The sequence below is a fragment of the Lissotriton vulgaris genome, chromosome 3_2, assembly GCF_964263255.1.
Source record: "Lissotriton vulgaris chromosome 3_2, aLisVul1.2, whole genome shotgun sequence".
In the NCBI taxonomy this organism is placed as follows: domain Eukaryota; kingdom Metazoa; phylum Chordata; class Amphibia; order Caudata; family Salamandridae; genus Lissotriton; species Lissotriton vulgaris.
In genome coordinates this window covers 135,666,017-135,674,350 of record NC_141690.1, presented here as the reverse complement: position 1 = coordinate 135,674,350, position 8,334 = coordinate 135,666,017, and positions in this window count along the sequence as shown.

Sequence of the window (8,334 nt, the reverse complement as noted above, 5' to 3'; positions counted from 1 at the left end):
GTGATCACCGGATGCATGGCGAGACGTTTCGCGACTCCCTATATTCCCCTGACTTCGTCCTTGATCACCGGATGCATGGCGAGACCCTTCGCGACTCTCCATGTTCCCGTGATTCCAATGTCGCACATTTTCGTCCGGGGCATGGTGAGTGCACCTGAAACTATCTCGGTACTCCTGCGTCCTTCGTTCTCCCTCACTAAGGATGACGCGAGGCACTCCCCCACACACTGCACTCCTGTCGTCGCACTCTTGCCTATTGCCACTGGTAGTATGGCAAGTATCTCCTCTGCTTCCTTTACTCCCTCTCTCCCACTCCGGGCTGCTTTCGCCAGCTCCGCAATGAGAGAGGATCCTGTTATCCTGATCTCTCCATTCTGCTTCTGTTTCTAATCTTTTATTCTGAGTCTCTTCGGCAGCATCCCATTCTCTCAAATATTCCCTTAATTCCTTATAGGATTTCGGTTTCGGTCCCCTCAAATCCATCTGTCCTCTTTGACCCCCTTGTTCTATCCAGGGACCCGTTGCCGAATCTAATGGGGTACTCCGACTCATTGGTCCTAGCAACTGCCTCTGAGGAATTATCGTGTTGTTCCTATTCTCCATCTCTGCCCTTTCCCTGTCCCATTGTGCCTGTTCCTCCTGCTGGACTCCCTCTGGGTTGTAGATTGACACTATAGGGCCTATGGTAACAGGTACTTGTAGAGCATCTGGCATTTGATACGACCTTGCATGCTGCGTTTCTGGCACCTTCTGGACCACGAACCTTCCTACTACTCTCTGTTCGGGACTAGATTGAGGTACTTCCTCACCTTTCTTGGTATCCCACTCTGTTACTGGGAGCGGTTTATTTTCCCCCCATCTAGCTCCGTCCCCTTGCTGTAGCTCGGGACTTTCGGCTTCTCTGTTGTATGGAGGTGGTCTATCCATTAATAGTCTCTCGATCAGATCCTCATCTGGTTCGCTATCCTCATCTTCTTCTAGAGGTTTCTTTTCTCCCGTAGCTTCTAGCATTGTGAACAGTTTGTCTGCTTCTATCTTTTGCACCCTCCACTTTTTAGCTTCATCGTCCCATTTCGCATCCTGTACTGCTTTTACCGATTGTCTCACTCTTTCTTGGCGTCTACTCACGCTCTTTTCGTGTGCTGCTCTAAACCATGCACTAAGGGCTTCGAACTGTGTTGGCCTCGGTAGAGGTCTTGTTGCGAGCATTACTGCTTTTAGTTGGTTCAATACTTCTAGCTTAAACGTCCCGTATCTCGGAAACGTCAGTTCCTTATTCCCTTCTGTTAGCTTATTCCACTCAGAGATCCATAATATCGAGTGTAAGCCTACATTTACTGCCATATGATAAGCTGGTGTGCCTTCTGGTGGAGCTTCTTCTCCTGCATATAAGTTTCTTCTATCTCTCCTAAAGATCGCCCTTAAACGCTTAAAACACTTCATTTTTGATAATCTACGATTTTCCTTTTAATTCTCTTCCTTATTTACGTCCCGATGACAAACCACCAATCCCTGTGCGACTCTCGCTAATCCGCCTATCCCAGCGCGGTTCTACACCAACCGGCCAATCTCAGCGCGGCTCTACGCTGACGTCACTCGTCCCCTCTGCAGCAGTTCCCCTCCTTTCTCAGCTCGTCTCGCGGTCTTGCATGCGTCTCATTCATACACCGAAAAATGACTACTTCCGTCCAAGCGATCACTTTTCTCTGACTGTACGTCCACAGTCTAACTGTAATTAACACCTCAACTGGCGAAACGTCTTCCCTCTCACGTTCAGACGCTCGCCTTAACTGATAGGTTACTTACACACAGTAAACGTATGACCAGCGTCCGTTACTCATACACGCACTCTTACGCTCCCCCTATCATCGGTCCGTCGGGCGATCAATGGTACCTCATGACCCCCTTAAAATGGTAGACAATTACTCTGGGTGTTCGATACACCCGAACCACTTAAGCTCTCCTGGAACTTAAGATTTTATCCGGTTGCGCGCGCTCACAACCTTCCCTCAATCACACTACAGGCATTCAACTCCGCTTGACATTACAACACAAGTACAACATAAAACACCGCAATCTTACAACGCATGACCCTTATACTCACTCTCGACCGACTCTGCTGCTTTTCTCTCGACGCACCGTCAGCACCTTCTTCGGCAGGGATTCTTCTTCTGGTCGTCGATGACTAGGGACCTTGGGGTAATCTAGACCTGACCTAGGTTGTCTTCCTCAAGAAGAAAACCATCTTTCTCTGCTACCAACTGCGGGGAATGAGATTTTGATACCTTTTCTGATCACTTTGATACCTATCTCATTCGTCAAATTTGGATCGATTATTTTCTGTCATTGAGTAAAAGACAAACCCCGCATAGGTTAGATAAACCCCATAAACTGACGCAACTCTGAAGAACCACTTACAACTGATAAAGTTTAAAAGGTTTAATATAAAATTATGAGAAGTTGCAAATACAATCCTCTCAGGATAAGATTCAATAAGTATACAGGAACTAGAAGGAACATATATTCCCTAAAGAACCTCAGTCTACAAACGAATACAATCAAAATCAGTTCCAATATCAACAGGTTAAAAAGCATAGAAACAATGTGGTTCCGTTGCGTCATCTAAAGAAAGAGAAAATAAACAAGTTAAATCTGTCCCTACTCTATGCTAGGTGACATCCCTACTTCGCAAGTTCCTTACCTAAAAAAGGTGTCAGCAGTTTGACTTCCAAAGAAGTTCAAACTCTCTTAGCCTCTAATGGTAACTTAAGGTTGAGAAGCAGTACCCTCTCTGCCTACCCATCCGCTCTCTAAGGGTCCTCGGCCTACTGCTCTCTTGCGCTCTGATCTCTCTGCGCATCTGCTCAAGTCATCTGCTCTTCGCCCTGAGCTCTTCGCTTCGCTGTTCCCGCTATCTTCTCCCCGGGGTGCTGTCCCTAAAATACACAATCACAGTATGGGTGGAACGCCCCTTTGACGCGCACCACGTACTTTCCCATGATGTCATTTCTAGCTCTTTCCATAGCTTCATCTCTTCACGTCGTCCGTTAAGTTGACCCTTCTTAGGCGCCACCTTCGTCTTCTTGCTGGTGACTTCATTGACATTCCATTTGACACTTTCGGAGCAAAAGTCTTTCACCTCAGCAGAACTCTACTCTTTACGACTATGTTCTTAACCTTCTTTGGTCCTGTGAATGGTCATTTCAAAACAAGACTCAAATTCCAAGCGTCTCCTCTCACGTTTAGGCCATAAACTTCGTCCAGCATTGTCACCTAAATCTAACAAGACCTTAGACTCTTGGCTCGCACATTCAGATCAAGGCTATTCACGACTCCTGTGAGCCCACTAAATTACATACAGCGGACTACACTCCTGCGAACCCTTGGTCAGTCAGGTTAAAATCACACATGACCAAACTCTTCTAACATTCCTACAAACTTTTCTACACAGTATAACCTTTAACACACATTTATATATAATCGCATTTAGCAAATCCTTTACTTATAAGTGAATACATTTTACATAGAATATAACTTTATATTCTCGTTCGTTACATCGATATATATGCTCTGCACATTTCTTCGTTTTTACATTTCTTGCCGCTTCTCCGTTTAAAATTACACGTACATGAATTCTACTTTGCACGTTCTGCTGTTCGTAAGCATTTCTATACATTTCTACATTAGCCCACTATGTATACGGGCCTTCTAAATCTAATGCATGTTCAAGAGTAAATACAAATACATTTCCTATTACTTTGGTTACATCAGCTAACTTTATGCTACAAGTGTTAACTTCACGTTACAGTTTCTACGTTTACGTCATATGCTTGTGAATATGGTATGGATATACTTTTTATTCAAATTGCGCTCTCTCACGATTGATGCAAGGAAATCAGACTTGGTCAAGGTAGTTTTTATGAGAACGCCAATGGCTTGATGTGGCTCCCATGGATGTTAGGAGGGGAACGGACTAGTTAGTGATAGCAAAGGGAGACCAAAATACAGTGTCCTTCAGTTGTAAGCTGACCTATGTTAAAGGGTGTTGTAACACTGGTAACCAGAAGGGCCATGATTATGGTAGAACGGTGGCCTGTGTCATTGTGTACCCTGATTGGTGGAAGCCCGAGTAAGTGGCTAAAGGGCGTGTGAGACAGGTGTACTGGGATCGTAGTTAATGGTTTAAGACTGCCCAAGGGATGTCATTGTTCAGTCCCCTCGTGTGGGCGGACAACTTGAAATCCCAGCGTTGTTCTTTTTCTAGCAGAGCTTCCTTAGAAATGTGTTTTGAATGTTCTAAAATGGTCCATTGTATGTAATTGGGTGAATGTCGTGCTTCCGCAAAGTGTGTGTACAACTTGGCTGTAGTTTTGCCACACCGGATGTTGCTCCTGTGTTCCGCAATTCTAGTTTTGATTGTGCGTGTCGTCAGGCCAATGTATTGGCGATTGCAGGGACATGTGAGAAGATACACACAGTTGTTAGTATTGCAGTTGGTGTGTTTCGTTTGTCTCCATATCCAAGTATCGTTCAATGCAATTGTTTTCGTAGCTTTTGTCAGTGGGCATGCCACGCATTGTCCACAGGGAAAATGGCCTGTGACAGGTGGTAACCCCCAAAGGGTGTTGATGTGTGTGGTCTGACGCCTGGGCCTTGTGTTGGTGACCATGTCTTTAATTGTGGCCGTGCGTTTGTATGCAAACCTGGGTTTGTCAAATGTTTTATCTCCCACCTGTAGGATCCTCCAGTGTTTATTAATCACCTTTTTCAGTAAATTTGATTCTGGGGTGAAGGTGGTGACACAGGTCAATACTTCTGATTTGGGTTTTTCCTTTTTCTCCATGAGCGCCAGTCTGTTGTTATTCTGGGCATTTTTTATCTGTCTAGGCGGGTATTAACAATTTTTCAGATTGGCGCTAAGTTCAGAATCCTTGCTCTTGAAGTCCTCCATGGCAGTGTAATTTCTCCTGAGCCTTAGGAATTGCCCATAGGGAAGGTTTTCCTTGAGGGCTTTGGGATGGAAGCTCTGGTATTGGAGGGGACAATGCCTGTCTGTGGGTTTTTTGTAGGTGGTTGTAGGTAGTTTATTGGGATGCTTCTTAATCAGGAGGTCCAGGAAGGGGACTTCACAGGTGGAACTGTGGGCTGTAAATTTAAGATGTGGATTTAGGCTGTTAATCTAATCTAGGAAGAGTGTGATGTTGTCACTGGAGCCCCTCCAGAAGACCAGGATATTATCGATATGGTGACGCCACAGTTGGATGTTATCCCTTTATTGTTTGGTTTCTTTGAAGATGTGTTTGCCCTCAAAGTCTGACATGTAGAGACATGCCAGGCTCGGGGCAAATGTGCTCCCCATAGAAGTTCCCTGTGTTTGGTGGAAGAGGCTGTTCTCTAATTGAAAAAAGTTTTCCGTCAAGGCAATATGGGCACATTCCATTATAAAACTGATGAGGGTGGGGGCGTCCATGTGCAGTTGCGCAAAATGGACTCCACCACCTCCAGTGTGTTGAGTTGGGGAATGTTTGTGTAGCGGGCATCTACATCCAGTGTTCGTAGTACATCTGGTAGAAGCCCTCTTCGCTGGTGGATTCAATCAGTTTTAAGACATCCCTTGTGTCCTGAAGAAAGGAGGGCGTCGTGCGAACCAGGGGTTGGAAAAAGTGGTCGCAATCTTGGAGAGGGGTTCTAGAATGTACCCTATCCCTGATACGATAGGTCTCCCTGGGGGTGGGCTAACCCCTTTGTGTGTCTTTGGGAGGGTGTAGAAATAGGGGAGTTTAGGTTTTTTTTGAATGAGGAAATCCGCCTTGTGTTTAGTGATACAGACTGTAGAGTTGATCATATGGTCAGACGCCTGGAGGGGTCTTCCGTGATGGGAGTATAGTATTGTTCGTTGTGTAGTTGTCGGAGGCATTCGTCTCTGTAGTCGATGGATGTCATTATCACAATTGCTCTCCCTTTGGCAGCCTCCTTTATGGTGATCATAGGATTATTTGCAAGGTTTTTATCACCTCTGTCTCTTTTCCAGATGTGTTCATGAAGCTGGATCTGGGGCGTTTTGCAGCAATTTCTTTCAGAACTGCTTTTTCAAAGGTTAAGATTTCTGGTGGGACCATGCCTGAGTGAGGAGTGAATGCCAAGGGGTTGCAGAGTCCTGTGTCATTGCTGGTCTTGGTGGACTCGTCATTGAAGTAAGATTTCAAACGTATATTCCGGAAGAAGTTTTGAAGCTTACAGTTGGTGCGGAAGTTGTCAATGATGGGTGTGGGGACAAACCCCAGTCCCCATTTGAGTACGAGGGTTTCCGTTTTGGTGAGTACATTTTCAGATAGGTTCACAATTAGTTTTTCTTCTCCTGGTTGCTCCGCAGTTCCTGTTGTGTTGGTAGGATTTGGTCTTACCATTGTACTTGTTTCGGTTGTTGTTGGTTCCCTCTTCTTCTTCTGCCGCGCCCTCTGCCCCAGCCTCTGTCTAAAAAAGGTTGGGGTTGGAAGGGGCAAAAAGTGGTTGAGGGCCCTGTGGGTATTGTTGGTAGTGCTATATCTGTTGCCCCTGAAAGGATGGTGGTCCTTGGTAGGTTGGTGCTGGTTGGTAAGCCGGTTGTCCGTACCCAAACGTCTGGTTAAGTCGTTGGTTAGTGCCACATGAGTCAGTACTGGAGTTGCTGTCTAATGAGTAAGTGCCTCTGCGGGAGCTAGCACTATCATCAGATGAGTAATAATCTCTTGAGGGGATGTAGTCATCCTTGAGGTAAGGGTACACTTTCTCTTCGCTGAAGACGACAAAGTCTTTTTGTAGTTTGTAAAATTTCTATTGCATCAGGTAATCCTTGTTGTCATTGATTTCCTTTGTGATCTCCACAAGTTTAGCTTTGAATTCTGCATTAGCAATGGTTGCTTTTAATGCTCCTTCAGCTATTGTTATCTTCGTGATCAATTCTACCTGCTAGGCATTTAGCTGTCCTGATAATTAGTACCTTGAAGGTCCTGGGTAAATTTCCAGGAAACCAATGACCATTCTTCCTTGAATTGTTTATCTTCAAGGAAGATCCTGGGTGAGTTGGTGACTATCAGGCCATTGGGGGCTATGTTGACCCTCAGGTACTCTGTCATTATGGCACCATAATGATTTTCGTCAGCTGGCACTTCATGTTGGTAATGGTAATTCAGTCGCTGTTGGGACTGCTGTTGGCAATGCCTCCATCTTGATCAAGTAATGATGGGGTCCGCAGTATTTCTGACACTGCATCATCTTCAACGGAGAGTCCACGATTGAGCTCCATTGTAGAAAGGGATTGGGGGAGGGGGAGTTAGAAGGGATGCTGCAAAGTCACAGCTCTGGGGTATGGTAATAAAAGGGTGGCTCGGCTGAGCCGCCTTGCTAGATACTTGAAAAAAGAGGGGGGTGGGACCAGCAGCCGATATTTATGCAGATCCTGCACACGTGGTTCCGAGGAGAACTTGTCAACAAGGAGGTCGCAGTTCATAAAGTGAGGGTGGGAGGCAGAGGGGACAAGACAGGTCTTTTTTCATGTTGCCCTCACACACCCCGAAAGGTGTCATGCTTCATCATTGGGCCTTGCTCCTCGTCGGGCCGGCGCTGCAATGCCCGACGGGCTCTCCGTAAATGGGGCTCTTTGCCAGAGATCTTTTTAGAATGAAACCGTAGGGTGTGTGTGGGTAAAGGGACAGTGGAGGTTTAGTGCACTGAGGTGGGGTCGACATGTTTCGTGCCTAGTTGTTCCAGGCTACCGTCTAAATAAATTGGAGCCTGTTATTAGTTGTGCACTACATTTTCACATAGGTCCTGAAGAAGTGCCACACGATTCCTTAGGAACAACTAGGCACAAAACATGTCGACCCCACCTCAGTGACTGCCTGTTAGGAACATCACATTCCAACAGGGCGTCCATTCCATTTTATTTAGGCAGGATCTACCTAAATCATTAAAGTTTTTTGAGAATAGGACTGATCCTGACTTATTTTAGATCTCACTTCACGTGCACTAAACCTCCACTGTCCAATTACCCACACGCACCCTACGGCTTCTTCTAAAAGGTTCTCCGGCAAAGACCCCCATTTACGGTGAGCCCGTCGGGTCATTTCGTCGCCGGCCCGACGAGGAGCAAGGCCCAATGATGAAGCATGACACCTCTAGGGGTGTGTGAGGGCAACATGAAAAAAGACCTGTCTTTTCCCCTACCGCTCTCACCCTCACTTTAGGAACTGTACTCTCCTTGTTGACAGGTTCTCCTCGGAGCCACGCGTCCAAGACCCGCATAAATATCGGCTCCTGGTCCCACCCCCCTCTTTTTTCAAGGCAGTTGAACAT